This window comes from Papaver somniferum, chromosome 11 (assembly GCF_003573695.1).
Source record: "Papaver somniferum cultivar HN1 chromosome 11, ASM357369v1, whole genome shotgun sequence".
Lineage (NCBI taxonomy): Eukaryota > Viridiplantae > Streptophyta > Magnoliopsida > Ranunculales > Papaveraceae > Papaver > Papaver somniferum.
This window is the reverse complement of record NC_039368.1, coordinates 38,252,984-38,272,885: the sequence shown is the minus strand read 5'-3', so window position 1 is coordinate 38,272,885 and position 19,902 is coordinate 38,252,984. Positions and strand designations below refer to the sequence as shown.

At 36.4% G+C, this 19,902-nt stretch overlaps 1 long non-coding RNA gene across 1 annotated transcript; it reads left to right on the top strand.

Annotated features, from left to right (window-relative positions):
- The first annotated feature begins 9,851 nt into the window (after nucleotides 1-9,851).
- LOC113321247 lies at nucleotides 9,852-11,724 on the top strand. The gene is made up of 3 exons (XR_003346568.1): nucleotides 9,852-10,022; nucleotides 11,354-11,468; nucleotides 11,661-11,724. It is a non-coding gene; the product is annotated as an uncharacterized LOC113321247 (long non-coding RNA).
- Nucleotides 11,725-19,902: the final 8,178 nt, after the last annotated feature.

The following is a 19,902-nucleotide window of genomic DNA, read 5'->3' as shown; positions in this document are numbered from 1 at the left end:
TGCTCTCCACGTGTCTTCCTGTATACACGTGTTTGATGATGAAATATGTACACACAATCTCATATTATGCGGCTTACGCCCATACAATTATCCCAAGATTTATTTTGCGTCAGCATAGAGATATTGTACCAAAGAGATTCGAATTTAGTAAACAGCCTAGTAACTAACTTTCAGACCAAAAAAAATAAAAATTTATATATATAAAAAAAATCAACAGCGGATGGATGCATCTTTCAAAGTTATATTACATCTTAGAAAAAAATCACTCTAAAATGTAATTTATCTGTTTATTCGTCATTTACAAAATATTCCCTAAAATAAAATGGAGCAAGACGTGATTAGTTTGTTGAGTGACCTAGAGTCACCATTTATTTCCTGCTAATGCTTGAATCTACTTCGTGTCGATGCTTTAAATGTAGGGAGTTACTTGCCTCACTTCCATGAAATTTTCAAATCCTCTGAAGGGCAATATTCAAAGCAAAAAGCGAAAAGCCTAATGCAACACCCATATAAATTCCTCGGAATAGTTGAATCACTGAGGTGACACAAAATAGGATGTGATGACAAAAAATAATTGACGACAAAATAAAACAGAGACGGTATCATAAAACTATATATGAAATATAAGCAAAATGTTCAAAATGTTAGCGACTCTTATGAGACCACTACTTGGAATCATTTTAAAAGCTATCCAAATATCAAAGGGATCAATGGACCATCCGAAGAAAATCAAAATTCCTATTACATGCCAGCTTGAAATAGGCAATTTTGTGTTCAATTGAGAGTCTATCATTAGCCAATCCAAGATAACCCTCACTATTTTCGTAATATATACGATTCACATTATGAGGCATATTAGAAGCTCGAACCTCACCAGCCTTGGTAATCGGCATGAAAAGGTCAGAAAAGGGAAAATTTCTCAGTGAAGCAACATTGAGTAGGGAACCAACATATACACCAACTTATTCCTGAGATTTTTTCCAATACATCCTTGTCCAAGTCCATCAATATAACATTGAATTGTTTCACTGCATTGAAGACAGTCATGATGATTGTGTTTAGCAAGATTACAACAACGAAAAAAAACCATGATAGAAAATCGTTAGATATGCGAGAAGATCAACTTATTTCATCGAGTAAGTAGATGGATAAGCCATTCTTGTATCAGGCGAATGTTGTGTTTCTCAGCATAATGACAATATGGTGCGCAGTGTTAGATAACAATGAACTGGACACAAACTGTGGCCGTAATGTTCCTCCCCTGTACAATTGAGGGAATTTGATTATCTCTTCCCTAAAAAAGTGGAAATAAAAAGGCTCATGACAAAAGAAAAGTGGCCCAATTTTTTAAGCCCGGGTCCTATACACGTGTGTAACCTATTACGTGCATTTCAAAAATTCCCAAAATAGCCTTCACTGTATATAACCGAATAATATAAGCTAGCTTTTCTCCATATTATTTTTCTTCTCAGACTCTCTCTCTCTCTTTCTCCCTCTCCTCTTCTCTGTTGCCGTCGTTTATGAATGTTATACCTAGGGTTTCCGAAGATGTTTCGTAGTTTACAGGTATGTCATGTAATCTTCTCTCCATTTCTTCTTTGTTTTTGTTTTGTTTCTCAACTGAATCATGAAGATCTGATTGATTTCATGATGTTTTCACTTTCTTTTTCCGGTTTTGGTAGTTCGATTTCATGATGTTCTCTTGTTTTTCACGTGCTGCTGATTTTTAGACTATGAATCAACAATACATATTTGGTATACTGAAATATACAGTAGAACCTCTATATAAGAATACTCTTGGGACCATAAAAAAATATTCTTATATAGAGGTAATTTTTACACTGATTAAGCCAAGTTGGGACCATTATTTTTTATTCTTATATACGGAGTTTATTCCTTCATAGAGTATTCTTATATGGAGGTTCTACTATACTGCTCTAATTTTGTTGTTTTTTATAGTTTTGGAGATTTTTCTTGTTTGATCCATAAGTACATATATGGAATACTCAAATAAAAGTGTTTCGATTCTATTTTTTAATAGATTCGTTACTTGTTTTTCACATGCAGCTGAATTTTAGATTATGAATCAGCAGTACATATATGGTGTACTGAAAAATTATGCTTTAATTTTTCTTATTTTTGTAGTTTTGGATATTTTTCTTCTTCGATCTAGAAGTATATATATGGAATACTGAAAAAAATGTTTCGATTCTGTTTTTTTGTAGATTCATTACTTGGTTTTCACATGCAGCTGATTTTAGTTTCATTTTGGTTGTTTTTTATATGCTTTTTTGAGTTGCTTTTGTGTATTAATCATCGGTAAGTATATGATATACTGGTGGATTTTAATGAAACAACTTCAGATTTAAATAAAAAAATCATGTTTTATGTTTATTTCATTAGTAGATCTGATATTTTTATGATTTTTGGTTCGTTTTTCAGTTTTCTTTTGTGTATTAACCATCAGTACATATATGACGTACTGTTTTCTTTTTGTGTTTACTATGAATCTATAAGTTTTCTCTTATTTTTTTGGTTTGATCCAGGAGTACATATATGGAATAATGAAGTATGTGCTTTGATTCGGTTATATTCATGGATTCATCACTTCTTGACATGCAATTGAGTTTTTAGTTTAAAATCCGCAGTACGTATATCGTACTGATAAAAACTTCTTTTGATTTTGTTTGATTCATAGTTTTGCCACTTTATTTTGGTTTGATTATGAGTACGTATGCGAAATACTAAAATAGATGCTAGTTTTGTTGTTGTGTTTTAATATTGTTATATCTTGGTCACATTTACAGGTTCAATATCTCCAACGGCTACATACTCTATATGTAAGAAGTGTGGCAGATATATACTCAGATTTGTAAGCAGTGTATACGTATTCAGATTTGTAAGCAGTGTGGCAGATATGTACTCAAATTTGTAGGCAGTGTGGCATATATGTACTCAAATTTGTAAACAGTATAGCAGATATGTACTCAAATTTGTGGTCCTTTATATGTTTTAATTAAATTTGGACCTCCAGATAAAATAAAATCCCTATTTGGTAGAAATATGTTATTCCATACGTTTCTAAACAGTAGGGTATATTAATCATTTCCATGTTTTCAAAGAACTTTGGACCCTAGAATAAGGGTAGAATCCGGTTGGACCGTACTATAAATAACCTTATGGGCTTAGGACCAAACAAGAAACTTTCCTTTTTTAAACTCAAAAGTACCACAAATGCAGTGATAGTACCATTGTTGTCTTTATTGGTTGATTATCACCGTATTACATAAATAAATACTAACTTTCTCACTGTCTTCTTAAAACATATATCAAAACATCGATCATATATTAAAAAAAAACCACTAAAAAGCTTACCTTTTTGGTATGCTTTACCAAGCAGGATCCTACATCACGCAGTTGAAACAAGTTTATAAGACACAAACAAAAAAAAAAAAAAAAAAAAGAGTTGTAAGACATCCTTGATGTTCATAATATTCATTAGATGACGCCTTGAGTAAATTCATATCATTTCAAACTTATAATCCGAGAGAAGTTCATCCAAAATCCAATCTCTTTTTGTACATGATACAGAAGCACGAAATGAAACATAATTTCATATAACTAATATTGATAAAGAGATAAATTACAATACTCGTTACTTGTAATGACCAGTCCCTCCGCCGTTACTTGTAACTAATATTAAAGCCTTACTGTTCTAGTAATATTTAAGTAGGGAGTGTTATTGTTATAGCTAATAGAGGTTTGTGCTTTGCAAATGTTATTGTCAAGTATGGTTCTAGCGTTTGAGGAGCCAAGGGAATAGATTGCGTGTATGTCACACGGTCTGATCAAATGGAAAGTTGGTCTTGTTGTCGTATAGTGATTACGCGAATGCTTTGTGAAGGTGAATATCTAGTTTGATGCCGTGGTTGGCTCGACTCCCATGAGTTACATTGTGATGACCCAGGAATACTCATAATATTCCATGATATTACTGGAATAGGGGATTCGATGCGAACACTTATTTATCTAACACACGGTTGGTTAGTTAAGTATACTAGTAAAACGGTGGAAGTGAATATTGTAGTTGGGTTACGGTGTTTAAACGAGTATACGATGGTGTCTGGGCCAATAAGAGAGTGGGATGGGACGTTTTAGTTTTTGTTAGTCCACATATTGGTTTTGGGACCTGGTTCTATTTTCATTTTGGAACAGTCTCTAGTTTTACAAATAAAAAATTTATTTTTCACTAGACCACTTTTATTGTTGTCATAAAGATTTTACTTAAATGGGCTAGTTTTCTTCCCTCTTCTTCTTTCACCCTTTCGAATATGATATTAGCATTTTAGATTAATCTATCGATATTATAAGCGTGCGAAAACCTACTTTTAGTTGGGGTCTGAACCAAATTACTATTTTTCAGGGGAAATCGTGACCGTGGAGCAGCTTAACTTGTAGATCATTTCTATTTCCGAAACGCTACTTCGTTATTATTATTTTTAAGGTGCTTAGCAAAATATTTTATTTATTTCCTTTAAGATCAGGCTTTTATTTTCTTTCTAATAAATTCTTAACATTTATTTTGGGAACCGACCTGCGTGTCGAAGATCATTTCTGTTCTGAAGATTTTATTAAACTTTACAACATTTTAACGGTTTCATCAAATAAAATGTATGTATTTATGGATTGATGTGAATGTGCTCCATATAATAGCCTGATCTCCATTTGTTGGCTTGAAGGTTTGAGTGTGTAAAGCGGTCCATGAGTACGCCACACTTGGAATTTTAGGGCGCCCGACCTAGAATTCAAAGTGGAGCGTGACAAAGTGGTATCAGAGCCCTGGTAACATAATCCTTGGAAGCGGGTGTAGGGTCTTGTTGTGATCACGTAGGCACAAATTTAGAAACACCTTGATTGTTTTGCTTTGTTTGGAACTCTGTGCTAATTGGTTGTTGTTATTCTTTTTTTTCCTAAACTTTAATATTGTTAGGAAAATTATCCTAATTGTAAATAATATAGGTTTCTAACTCTTATACTACTTATCGTTAGTTTGATAAATCTAAACAGTTCTAACAATGGAGTATTTAAATGCGCTATTTATGATATTAGTTTCAAATTGATGTTAATTGGTATATATATAAACTTGCCGTGGTCGATAGGGGTTAATATGACTTGATTATATACTTATAGTTGAAGATTTTTATCCTAAGGCTAATCACTCCATGAAGTAGCTGGGTAGCTAATTGAAAAAAAAAGGTCGTTCTCGTATTTATGTAATTTCTTCGTAGGCATAAGGGCATGCATAGCATCCCTCAGGGTAAGTACTGTGTTGAGTGAGATTTGGCTTCTTTTGAACGTGTAGGGTAGAAAAGGTTAATCCTTTTAAACGTCTGGTGAGATTTGACCCACCAAATCATCTGTGAAAGGTCTATCCATGACTAAATTAAATATTTGATACCTTAAGTCTCATAATCTTTTGTTGTATATGTTATGTATGCTGAGTTGTTAATAAATGGTTGAACATTTCAAGTAGTTTAATCATTCTGGTGACATGCACTCCTTTTAACAACAAGCCAAGTGTTATTTCAGTCTTTTATACTTTTTTTTTTTTGATCGATCAAGTAGAAATTTCATTGAAAAAAAGGCACTTAAGAGGGTACCTTCACCTGACGATTACAACGAACAAAAAAGGGGAGCCGAAAGGGGATTTGGCTACCCAAGAAAAAACCACAAAAAATTACGGAGGCCGGTATAATGAATCCCATTGAGAAATCACCATATTAACCGTAAGCCCTAACATTCTTGTGTTCGATTCAGCCCAAAAGAACGCTTGTAATTTGATATCTCTAACGAGGCTTGCTACATTTTTCTTTTTGTTATCGAAGGTTCTTGCATTTCGCTCTTTCGATATACACCACCATATAGCAATCGGGATGTTATTCCATATTCGACTAAGTCTTTCATCTCCCCAATTAAACTTCCAATCCTTCAAAGATGTAATGACATTGGGGTTGTATGACCATCCAAAGTGACACCCTTCAACAAAGTAATCCCATATACTGCGAATTCTCCCACAACCATAAAAAAAGTACGAACTCGATTCATCATCTTCCTCAAAAAAACAAGTGCAAACTCGATTCAGTCTTTTATACTACATGATATTTATGACCATCATCTCCGTTAGGAAAAGTTGGGACAATCTAGTTTTGACTATGATGAACAAACACCACTATTGTGGTTAACGTTAATTAGACTATTGTTATGTATTAGTTAATTAATATTGATTATTAGTAGATGAAGTTAGTGGATGGAAATGGATAGTCTTTTGAAGGACAAGAATTATGCAGTGGTTTAAGAAGTCATTTAGGCAACGATTGTTTTGCACACTTTCTTTGACTTCCCGTACATGGGGTGATAACATGAGTGGTTATATGGTATAGTTGATGTTGAATTGTATGCTAAGAGTTGCTTGTTCGCTCTGTCACTTGTAGTTGACTCGATTTCCATAAATTATTATGGTGATGACCGGAAGTCGCCTAGTAAAAGATATGGATTTATTATCTTGGATGGGATCGACAATACTTAGCTCTCCGGCCACGACACGAGAGTTTTATGGACTGCACAAAGGCCGACTGATATGGAAACGCTATGTGAAAGTGTATAGTGTCATTTGAATGTTAGATTATTTTTGCTTGCCTATAGTTGGCTCGACTTCCATAAGTTATTGTGGCGATGACCGCGGGGTCTCCTAAAAAATATGGTTCTATTATCTTGGAATGGGGTCGACACATTTAGTCCTCCGACGCACGTTAGGAGGATTAAGTTGACTACTTGAGGGCCTGTGCATTAATAACTCACGAGATTTATTTATGTTTCTACGTGGTTGGCTCGAATTCTATAAGTTATTAATATGATGACATGACGGGTCGCATATATGTTGCTATGCATGGGGACTTGTGATGATCAAGGGGTCGCATTTGTATTGCTTAGCAAGTTAAAATTTTGGAAATGTCGATGCGAACATTTGGTGCACTAACACTCGACTAGCTAACCACTTGGACCATAATGAGCATCATGTGAATCTTAAATTGGTAAACTAGACCGATTACGAGGACGTAATCCTTTTTTGTAGGAGGGGAGATTGTAAAACCCCTTATCCTAAATTGGTGTTAATAAGTTTCTTTTGGGCGTTGTCATCTCATTTCTCTAACAACTGGATCCTTAAGTTAGTGGATGTAACTGATTTGGTACACTTAGATTTGGAAACGTTCGCATATGTTTATGGATACAAAAACAAGAAAAATACTAATAGTATTTAGGGTTTTCATTTTGACTCTTTTATGCTTTTTTTCTTGAAAAAGATAAATTTCATTAAAAAGAGTAATCAATCGTAGAGGCATGACAAATTAAAAGAGAGAAAGCAGCATAAAGCTTAAGCTAACACTGCATCCCAATTACAGATGATTGTACTTAAAGTAAAATTCTCAAAAACCTTAGTACATCTACACCAGTTATAGATTGTGCATTTTACTGCGATAATTAATTGATTTACATCCCTTCTTCTGTTCCCATATAGCCTGTTATTGCGTTCTGTCCAAATATTCCACCAAATTGCAAAAGGTAACAAGCCCCATAATTTTTTGTGCATAGCATTTCCTCTCCTAGCAGGCCATTCCCACAAAGTAGCTTTGACTGAGTCAGAGAAAACCCAACTAGTGTTGAAACTGTTCAAAAAATAATTCCACAACTTCAATGTCTCAGTACACCGCATAAAAAAATGATTGTTTATTTCCTGAGCTAAATTGCAGAAAAGGCACTCATTGGTATTTACTCTGCCAGCACTGAAAAGAAAATCCAGAGTAAGTGCACCTCCATAGCAGAGAGTCCAAACCAAGAAAGATACTTTCATATGTACTCTAGGATTCCAAAGTTGCTTACGAGGAAATAAGAGAAATCCATCCAAATCCAAAGATTTATAACAGTTGCTGACTGAGAATTCACCTCCCTCAGCAATCCATTTCCTTTGATCCTCCTCCCCTGAGTTGGTTGAAAAGATTACAGAATCACCAAGATCTTGCAGCAAATGAACAATATCACCTAATTCTGCAACATTCAGATTTCTTTTAAAGTTCAAGCTCCAAGCTGCATCCTCTGAAATACACTCTTTAATGGTAGCATGTTTTTTTCTAGACAGTTTGTAAAGAGCATTGTAAGAGATTTTCAGTGGTTGACTCTTTTATGCTTAAAAGAAAGAAAAGGGAAAAAAAAGTGGCCGCACGAGAATTTTTGAGAAACCCTAGCCGTGTGAGAGAGAGAGAGATGGAAGAAGAAGGGCGATTAAGAGTTAAAATTCCATCACGATAAAAGGACCATCGTAATTGCGAAACATGTAGGTTTTCTATCTCTTATAATGTTTATAGATTAAGCTAATGGGTATTCTCTGTTTCTTTTTTTTGTTGGTTTGAATTTTGTCTTCAGAAACCAGTAATGCAAAGTGAAAACTATTGTAAACCCCCTACTATATGGGTTGCACATTCTAAAGCCCCACAAAATGGATCATTCTCTCTCAACTCCATATTTTCCAGTTTTTGTTATCCCTAGGCCCAGATCTTTTATTTTTGGGTCTTATCAATAAAACCGTATTTTTATAATACCTAGAGTACCCATTTAAATGTAATGAAATGAGTCGTCGGTGTATATTCAGTTTCATTTTCTATTTCATTTTCTCTCTCCATCTAAAACCAGAGCTACTCTCATTTTTAGATTCGTTTTGTATGGTTTTCTTGATTCGGTTTCCCAAGATCTAATTCTTCTGATGTGGTTTCATATTGATTAGAAAGAAAACTAGATCCGCGATTAGAGAGAATCAATTATATATGGAGATTTTTGTTATACTCTCTCTTCTGCTAGAAGAACTTAGGGGTTTTCTTATCAAGAGATATGTCGTCCATAGCTGTCGATGTATTACGAAGAAGAAGAAAACGATTAGATCAATCGATATTTGCTTCTATATCTATCGGTGATATTTCTGGTTTCGGAGTAAGATTTTATTTTATTTTCATTTAAATTATTTTTTAGATATATTTTTCGTGTTTTTTCAAAGAAGAAGTGTCATTTTTGAAGATCGGTGGTTCATTAGATCGATTTAATTTGTTACTAGATTGATGAATTTTTTAGTCAACTTAGACTGGAAATAGTTTAGTTGCCTCGTTCATTCTCTCCATGTGATGATTAGAAAGTTGTTTTGTAGTTTGATTTCGTCTCATCTTGTTTCCTATATGTATGTTAGATTTTGTCATTGAGTGAAATAAATCTGTCACTAATGATCCATAGTTGTCTTTGTGATCATTGAGTGAAATTTCATTCATTAATTAATTTGTTATCGTAATTTGTATGTGGATGTGGATTTTTTTAAATTGAACCTATTGGTTATCGTTAAATGGAGCCTTGTCTCATTTCATTGGTATATTATTACATATAACTAAGAACTGTTTAGTATCTTTCTTGTTCGATACTACCTGATCCTAGTATCCCGTGTTATATAAAGTGTTTATGCCGAAATGACTCGAGGGTTGTAATATATACGGTTCTTAGTATAATTTTGGATAATCTTCAGATGTATTTTATCTTTTTTATTAACTAAACAGGTGGATAATTTGCGTAAGCATATTACTGAATGTGTTGTTGAAGAGAATTAGTCTCGCATATCTGATACTAAAGTACCCTTCTAGATTGTAGTCATTTCTTGTTTCTTTTTTATTTATGTAAAATTACTGTTTATGAATTATTAGAGAAGATATTTTGTTTTTAATTAGTTAGTATTTCCTAATTAAGTTATGACTATTTGCATTTGCATTTCAGGAAAATACACACATTAGTTGGAGCATTTGATGCTGGAGACTGTGCGGATGGACGGATGTCACAGCACCATGGTGAAAAATGGAGGGAATAATAATCGTTCAGTAATATCAAACTTAAATGCCCCACCATTTTTACTAGTGGAGATTTGTCGATAACATTAGGTATGTCTTGTAACAAGATATATTTCATTTTTCAGTAGCAACCAACATGTATAGTGGCATGTTCTAGGTACTGTATCTGCTCCATGAAATGCTCTTTTGTTGTATGTGCACAAAACTGCTGGGTGAGGAAAGGAAGTGTTTTCACTGGTGAAGTTAGTAATGCTTATGTTCAGCCTTTGTGCGTTTGATTAATTGTATGTGTACGTAGGGCCAAAAATTTACATGTAGTTAACCACCTTTCTAGACAAGACATATTTCGTTACCAATAGAAGTTACACCAGGCCTGGAATATTTTGTTCATATAAATGTTGTATATAAATCATGGACTATTTGGAGCTGCCAAAATCGTGCGCCTTATTGATAGTGGTATTGCTTAATCTTCTCAACTCAGGCATTCATTTTTATATGTTTTAGTATGATAATTGAATGCTAGTCAGTGTTTACATGCGTGAATAAATAAAACTTGCATCCTTGGTTATGCATAACATCCCCTGAGTAATTCTCGGCCACTCTGAAATAAGGGCTTTGTTAAATAAATAATTAGTTTTGCTTGCACAGAAGCTGAATTGCCATTGTTATGTATAGCTCTTGTGGCCCAACATCTTTTGCTTTGGTCGATCTTATTTTTATAGCTCGTATACGATTTAGAAATTTCCTAGTAGACCTTGTGATATACGCAAGTTATTTACATGTGTAACATCTAGTTACACATGTTGTATGCTTGTGTAACTCCTAATTACGCAAGTAGGATGCATGTATAACTCTGCATTACACTAGACAGATGCACGTGTAACTTCTAATTACACATACTAAAATGAAAAAATCTTGCGACCAAAAAATTACACATGCCAGTTACACATGCTAATTGGATGTGTAAAAGTTTGAGTGCACCCGAAATGAAGTAAGATCAGTATGCTAGTTTTCATATAGCCTGAACTAGTTGCTAACTGAAACGTTCTACTATAATACTTCCCACTTAAGTTTGCATATACCTTTGTTTACTGTTTTGTGATCATTAGCACGATTGACTTTGCTTGAATGGTATCGATTCTTTCGACTCATTCCAGGTATGCTAAAAGTAGAAATGACTGGCAATTGTTAGATGGTTTGGGATACAAAGATATAAGTTCATGTATTCCAGTGTAAAACCGTAACGGTCAACCAATCGCCAGTTGTAGATTATTTGCATGGATTTTATTTAATGATACATATTTCATGGCTTGCATCTATGTACATTAAGAAGTCCACAATTACATCCGGGTGTTCAGTTTATGTTTTTCGGTACTTTCTTTTAATCTAACAGCTGCTATTTATTGCTTGAATGAACTTAGGTCCGCGCGTACTGAAAGGAACCGGCTTACTATGGGAAGCTAAAATATTTATCAACGCTTTGGGATATTTTGGAAGTTTATACCTGGATAGATAAGGATGTTGGCTATTGTCAAGGTGAGCAACGATGATCCTTAGCTCTTTACAGTAGAAAATGTGTACATAAGTCATATGCATAACTCTAGAAACACAAATAATGACAGCTTTCCCATGCTTTTATGTGAGAGTGTTAGTAGAATTTCTAACAAGTTGTTGAGTTTCAGTCTTTCATATGTTATACCTAATACCGAATCTATTAATTTCCGACAGATAATGGTATGTCACTGCAAGCCACCTCAAGATGGCCAAGTTGGTGTGTTGCTGATCTATGCTCAAAACAGCAAAGTAAGTGCAACAACTGATACCTTTTCTCATGTATATCTGTATCGAATATAACAATCTATATGCATATGCTTGTCGGCAGTTCCAGAAATACAAATAATATGTATGAGTAAATAGGAGTTACACAAGTAAAATGCATGCGTAACTTCTAGTTACACATATTATGTGCATGTGTAAGTGCTGAATACATATGCATATTATATGCGTACCAGCAGATTAAACATACATTTTATACGTGTCTCAGCAGATTTTGGTTTCTTTTTTATGTGAAATTTTTGGGTACACATGCCATATAAATGTGTAACTTCTGAATACACATGAGAACTGCATGTGTAACTGCGGCTTACACATCTATCTGGATATGTGTCAAGTATACAAGTTATAATGCTGATGTATAACTGCGGCTTACACATGTTATATGCATGTGTAACTGCGGATGACATATTTCATATGCATGTGCAACTTCGTATTACACATGCGTATGACATATGTAACTGCGATATATCATATTTAACTTCCGATTACATGTAGTACAGTTTGCTTGTCTACGAACTTTTTCCAGTATTTTTTTTAGATATTTTTACTTCTTTTAACTGCTTTAGCATTCAAAATATTCGTTTACATTTATTTCATGATATTATTTGTTATTAGCTTCATCTAATACAGTGCACTATGACATTATTTTTTGATTATTAATCTGTATTGAACCACTTTGAAACAACAACTTCTTTAAGATGATAGAATGTGATTTCGTGTAGGTGAAACTGAATATACATTGTTGTATGTACTGTTCATTTTAATCTTATAAATACTGATTGCTTGTTGTTATATTTCGGGTTTTAGATAACTTAATAAAAGCTAATTGCTTAAATGTGGTAATGGTCTCGCTGGAATTGGAGTTGACGCTGAATACACAAATCAGATGCATGTGTAACTCTCAATTATACTAGATAGATGCATATGTAACTCTCAATTACACTAGACAGAAGCGTGTGTAACTTCTAGTTGCACATGCTAAGAAATTATTGTAAATGAATATTAAAGTGATACATGTATTTTTTGTATGCGTTCTTTTATGTCTATTTTTTTGATGTGTAACTTTGCATTACACATGTCATAAGGATGTGTAACTTCTGGATACACATGCCATATGCATGTGTAATTTATGTTTACACATTCACACTATACTTTAATAACTTTGGGCCTAGATTTAATAACTTTGGGCTTGACAATATATAAAAGGGCATGGATGTCTTTTAATAATTCGGGACCTAGATTTAAACTTCTTTTAATTAAGGGTTTCATATTATGGGTTATCCATGGGTTGGGCCTTAGCCTAATTTTCCCGAATGCAAATAAGATTTGGGTTTACATTTTTTTCTTATCCAGAACTTTCTCCTACTTAGGATTAACTCCGTTGTTTCCTTCCTTTCATGGATTTAACCATGAGTCTGATTTTATACAGTTAATAATATATATATTAGTTCCAATTGAACCTGGACAGGCATCTGTCTCGATGTGCATTTTTTTTTAGTTCCAACAAGGTTCATTTTGATCTGTAACGTCACTATCCTATTTCTTTTGAGTATCAAATGATAAATTAATAAATGGAGTTGGCTAACCTTAACGTAAATTAAGTGTACGGGGTTAAGGGTAGTGTACAGTGTACATGATATTATGGGGTCAGTTAACTCTTTTGGTACTCAAGCAAAGTGGCGTTTGAATTGTGATTTGAAATCATTGATATCAACCGGAGTGTTGTAAACAGGGGAGGTAGCAAAGTTTAGATAGGGAGCCTTACTGTTCTAGTAATATTTAAGTAGGGAACGTTACTGTTATAGATAATAGAGGTTTGTGCTTTGGAAATGTTATTGTCAAGTATGGTTCTAGCGTTTGAGGAGCCAAGGGAATAAATTGCGTGTATGTCACACTGTCGTGATCAAATGGAAAGTTGGTCTTGTTGTCCTATAGTGATTACGCGAATGCTTTGTGAAGGTGAATATCTAGTTTGATGCCGTGGTTGGCTCGACTCCCATTAGTTACATTGTGATGATCTAGAATTACTCATAATATTCCATGGTATTACTGGAATAAGGGATTCGATGGGAACACTTATTTATCTAACACACGGTTGGTTAGTTAAGTGGACTGGTAAAATGGTGGAAGTGAATATTGTAATTGGGTTACGATGTTTAAACGGGTATACGATGGTGTCTGGGCTAATAAGAGAGTGGGATGTGACGTTTTAGTTTTTGTTAGTCCACATATTGGTTTTGGGACCTGGTTCTATTTTCATATTGGAACAGTCTCTAGTTTTAAAAATAAAAGTTTTATTTTTCACTAGATCACATTTACTGTTGTCATAAAGATTTTACTTAAATGGGCTAGTTTCTTCCCTCTTCTTCTTTCACTCTTTCGAATATAATATTAACGTATTATATTTATCTATCGATATTATAAGCGTGTGGAAACCTATTTTTAGTTAGGGTCTGACCCAACTTACTATTTTTCAGGGGACATTGTGACCGTGGAGCAGCTTAACTTGTAGATCATTTCTATTTCCGAAAAGCTACTTTGTTATTATTATTTTTAAGCTGCTTAGCTAAATATTTTATTTATTTCCTTTAAGATCAGACTTTTATTTTCTTTCTAATAAATTCTTAACATTTATTTTGGGGACCGACCTGCGTGTCGAAGATCATTTATGTTCTAAAGATTTTATTAAACTTTACAACATTTTAACGGTTTCATCAAATAAAATGTATCTATTTATGGATTACTGTGAATGTGCTCCATACAATAGCCTAATCTCCATTTGTTGGCTCGAAGGTTTGAGTGTGTAAAGTGGTCCATGATTAGGGTTGTTCATGGTCGGTTTCGACTCGGTTTCCAGCCAAACCAAACCAATACCAATATTATCGATTCCTAAAAAATATTACCATTACCGAACCATTAATCATTGGTTCGGTTTCTTAATGGTTTTAGCCGGTTTCAGTTTGTTCCATTGGGTTAATGGAAAACCATTGTATGTCAGTATTCTGAAACTGACAAATCAAATCTTAAAAATAAAATAAAACTTAACCTACCTGCAGAATGTAATTAACATAAGCATAGTTCATATTTCAAGTTTAGAAGCACAGTTCAAAATGAAGTGACATTAAGAAATTAGTCGATGTTATCTAGTACTAGGGTTAAGAAAAACGAAGGGTGTATATTAAATCTTAGGTTTTAATCTAACGGTTGGACATAACCGGTCTTCCGTTGGTTTTTGGTTCAGTTTTGGGGGAAAACCAAAACCGAACCAGTAATGTCGGTTTTCAAAAAAATTACCATAACCAATCCATTAGTAAATGGTTCGGTCTCTTCCTAATCGGTCTGGTTCGGTCTGATTCCGGTGGAAACCGAAACCATGTTCATCCCTATCTATGAGTACGCCACATTTGGGATTTTAGGACGGCCGACCTAAAATTCAAAATGGGGCGTGACGTTACTTAACCTGTCCATACCTACAAAATAGATTAGAGAGCCGAACAAATAGAAAATGGGGGAAGATGTATACCTTAATAGTCGATAATGGGATAAGCATTTTTTTCATTAGATGAATCACTTTTTAGTGTCCAAAACTAAGAAAACTGGTAACATAGGCAACCTTACTTGGCTGCTGTGAACACATAAATCACGAAGCCATCCACGTGTTCACAAACAATATTCGCATACATCCTAATTCTAGAATTGTACGTCGTATGCGTAACGGGATGATTCTATCGATTCATCGACTCGAAGCCTTCGGTCTTGTCATTTTCTAGTCGACTATTATCATAAATAATGTTCGTATAAAGGAAAAACTAAGGATCAAGTATAAATATAAATAATATGAAGTTTAACGCTGAATGTAAGGTGCTGAAATGTAAATAAGACAGATTTACGTGGTTCGGCACTAAGGCCTACATCCACGGGGTTGGTGTTTCACTATGTATTGAATGGTTACAAAGATAGTCGAATGACTTTAGAATATACATAGGTCTGCGGAAGTAGGGGGATTACTTACTCTTCCTATTTCTCTCTCCTATATTCTCCTACAATTTCTCTCCAAAATGGTCGACCCCCTTTCTCTTAGTGGAGAGGGGCATTTATAGGGTTGGAGCGTGGGTCCCATTTCTGAGGTGCCATTGTAATCTTATTTTCTTGTGCTTTGTGCCTACTACGCAGAGGTCTTCGGCATATGCCGCGGCCTGAGCTTGAATACGAAGGGTTATCCTCGCCTCTTCCACGAGCTGATTGACACGTGTATATATCTTTGGTATTTAATGCGGGTAGATGGATGTCTGCTCGTGTCAGACAAGTGTCTCTTTGTCTGGTCATATCTGTGTCAGCCAAACTTCCTCTCGGCCGTTGATCTGGGATGTTCCTCGAGATTGGGTGTGATAACACCCAAGGGGTATTATCTGGTGCTCCCCTGAGCCATCATACCTCTGTGATCCTCTGTCCCTGACCGTCAGATCTGCTGACCGATGGCATCTTCTGATGAGATGCTTGCTATCATGTTTTGATGTCTCGCTTCGCATGCCTTCCACGTGTCTCTTTCTGTACACGTGGTGGATGATGAAAGGTGTACATACAATTTGCCCATCTTCTTCTAACTTGGGCGTATTTTGTAATTTTGAAGAAGAAAGGTAGTCCTACACGTTTCCCACTTTGCATTAACTTTCCCCGTAACTGCTCCTTGGTACGAGGAGCAGTTATTGTCTTCTCTAGCTTCATAAATAGGAAAGAGAATGTGAAAAAAACTTTTATCCTCTTCTTGTCAGTGTTCATTCTCTTCTTGTTTTCTATTCTTGTTCTTTAGTCATTTATTATCACCGTTCTTGTGAGGAAGATAACTGCATTCAATTTTCTGTTTCTTTCTTCTGTTTCTTTCGTTCTTGATTGTTGCTGCCACTGTATCTTTTGATATCTCCGATCCTCTTTTCTTCGACTACGGTCGGTGCTTATCGTCCTCTTCTATACAGGTATGGGGTTTTCCATTAGTTGTTCATCATTGATTTATCTATATATCTACCCGTTTGTCTCCTGCTGCTGTATTCTTGGTTTTGCGATGAAGATCATACATGTCGAAGCATATATGCTTGCCCCTGTTCTTTATTACAGCGTTTGTGAGTCTGTATCTGAGTATTATCCCTGGAGTCGGATGGAGTATTTTTTTAGTTCTTAGGGTTTTTAATGTTTATCCGGATGAACCATCAATTATGGGTTTTTTGATCTTTAGTGATCTCCTCGTACTCTTCTCTAAACTGTTTTTGTGTTTCCTTGTAGATATGTCTGATCGTCCGCGGGATCCTTACCAAACCCCGCTGTCTAGTCCGCCAAGATCCCCTCCGCTTAGAGATTCTGACAGATCTCCACTTGGGGAAGGTTCTTACAAGTCTTCACAATCGGATCCTCGGGGTCATAAGGTTTCATCTTCCTCCGGTGCGAAGGTTGTGCCTACTAAGAAAGGGGATATGCCGAAGGGTCCTTATGGATCTAGGTATGTTGTTAACCGCGCCCCTTCTCGTCCTCGTGAAGATTCTAGGAGTACGCATGCTCCTCCTCATGATGAATCTAGGAGTACGCAGGCTCCTCATCCTCGTACTGAAATAGTGGATGCTCCGCCCCTTCGTTCAATGGCTCCTCCTTCAGTGTCTCCGTAGAAATCTTTGCCGCCTCCCCCCGCGGTTTCTTTCAAAGGGAAGTACTCCAAGGGTACTATGTCGAGAGCTGATCCGTCTACAAATCTTTTTTCTAAAAGGAAATCTTCGGAATTGGGTCCTCCTTCTGATTCCGCAGACGAAGAAGAAACTGTCACCGTGATACGCAACATTTCAGTTGGTAAGAAGAAGGTCACTTTCAAGCGTATTGATCTTGAGGTGTTCAAGGAAAAACATGAACTTCAAGCTTTTGAGGTTCGCTTCTATTCCCCTGACGATGATATCACCTACGAGCTCCTTGCTAATTATCAGTTTGACGAGTTTCATCTGTTGACTACGGTTGAAGCCTTCGAGGCGGGTCTTATGTTGCCCCTATATAAGTCGGGTGACTCCTTTTATTATGAAGTGTTGGCTAGTCACGAAGGCTCTTCCACTAACACTCATAATCGTTCCGTGTCACAACTATCTGGGAATTATCTTCGTTCACTGAAGGAATGTTACCTGCGAAGCAAGGGAGAGACTATGATGACCTGCTATGTTCCAAATCCTGCTGAGAGAGAGTGGTACACTCCTCAGAATTTTAACAGTTCTTTTGGGGATTATGTCAACAGCAGAAACCGTAAGCCGTAGAGTGTTAGTCTTCGTAATATTGCTGCTCCCCGTGGTGAAATTTTTCTTTTGAGTGAGGTGAGTGATGCCAAGATGAAGTATGTTCCTGACACTGAGGGATCTGCTAAACGGAAACTCTTTCCTACTCGTGAAAGGATTAAGCGTGACCATGATTATGAATGACATGCTACTGTTATTGAGGTAGTTGGTCCTTGCGCTTATGGATGGATTCCGGGTCCACGCGGTTGGCGTCCTTCTGAAAATAGCAAGCCTCGTGAAACTCCTCCTACTCGTTATGGAGATTTCTGTCCTTGGTGTCCGAATTTCGCGGGCATGAATTTTCCTTATGCTCTTGATGTCGTTGATGGAGATGAGGAGGAGGGTTCTGGTGCTACCCATCTATCGAAGAGTGCTGCTGCTGCCAAGGTATAGTTTCTTCTTATATTCTCTATCTTTTTTCCCCTTTTTCCTTGCTTGAAATAATTTTCATTTTTGAAGTGAGGGAAAAAATGAGCCTTTGTGGGATGTATACTGGTTTGTAGGTGCCGAAGAAGAAGAAACTTGGACCCAAACAATCTTCTACTGCGGTTACCGGTGAGGATGAGGGTTATGAGGAGGTTACGAGTCCCGTAAACCAAGGGTATGGTGAGGATGAAGAAATGTCCAATGGAGAAGAGCGTACCAACACTTCTCACCCTGATGACGAAGGTGGTAATGGTGAAGAAGAAGTTGTCGCGAGTGGTGATGGTGAAGAAGAAGTTGCCGCGGGTGGTGATGGTGAAGAAGAAGTTGTCGCGGGTGGTGATGGTGAGGCTGAGGGTAATATTACCGTTGGTGGTACTGGCGGGAGTGGATCTTCCCCTGTTGGCGATGACATTGTTGGTGTGGGTACTCTGCCCGTTATTTCCCCAGAATTTTTTTCGGTAGGATATATTCCGCGGGGGAATCCTTTGATGTGAATGCTGCCATGGGTCTTGCCGAAGACTTCTCATTGCTTTCCCAAAATGATGATTGGGATGTGCTTGGGGATCTTGGAAAAGAAGGTACCACTGATCAGCAAGCTGAGAACGCAGGTGGTCATGCTGAGGGTGGTAATGTCGAGACTTGCGCGGGTGAGGAGATAACCGCCAAGGGGAAGTCTGCGGTTGAGTCTCCTTCCGAGGATTTCCCTTACTCGCTAATGCCTGAAGGTGAAGATGCCATTTTGGCTTGGCTAAAGAAGAAGAACCTGATGTTCGTCCCTAACCCTGCCCCAGTGGTCACTGGTGAGAAGAATTTCGACGCTTATACTCGTCGAATGATGCAATTGTCTTCTGAAGCCCGCGTTGCTGAGATGTGGGAGAAGAATCTTAGAGCTTCGGAAGCTAACCTAGTGGTTGACCCTCCCTCCTCTGTTGCTGATATGATGGCCATAGCTGATAGGTACCAATACGGTTTTCCCCAGCAGCGTGTTTTAGAGGTAAATCCTTGTACTCTTTGGTATAATAATCCTTGTACTCTTTTTATGATATCCGCGCATTGTGTTCTTCGTGATATCTGATCCCTTTGGTATAATAATGTTTGTTGTTTGTGACGTAGATGATGAGGAGCGAACATTGTAACCATGTTCTATACCAATTCTTCAAAGCAAAGTCTTTAAAGTTGGAGACCAAGATTCTTCATAGAGAAGAGGAACTGTCTGTGGCTGAAGTGGAAATAAATGAACCGAGGGGCCGTTTGAAGGAAAAAGAACAGCTGGGTAACGCTGAGGAGAGTCTTCGTTCAGAACTTGCTATAGTCCGCAACGAATTGGAGCAGACTCGTAGAAATGTCTCGTCCTTCACAGGTTCGTATTTTACGGATTTTTCACTCCTTGTGATTCCCTATCTGTATTT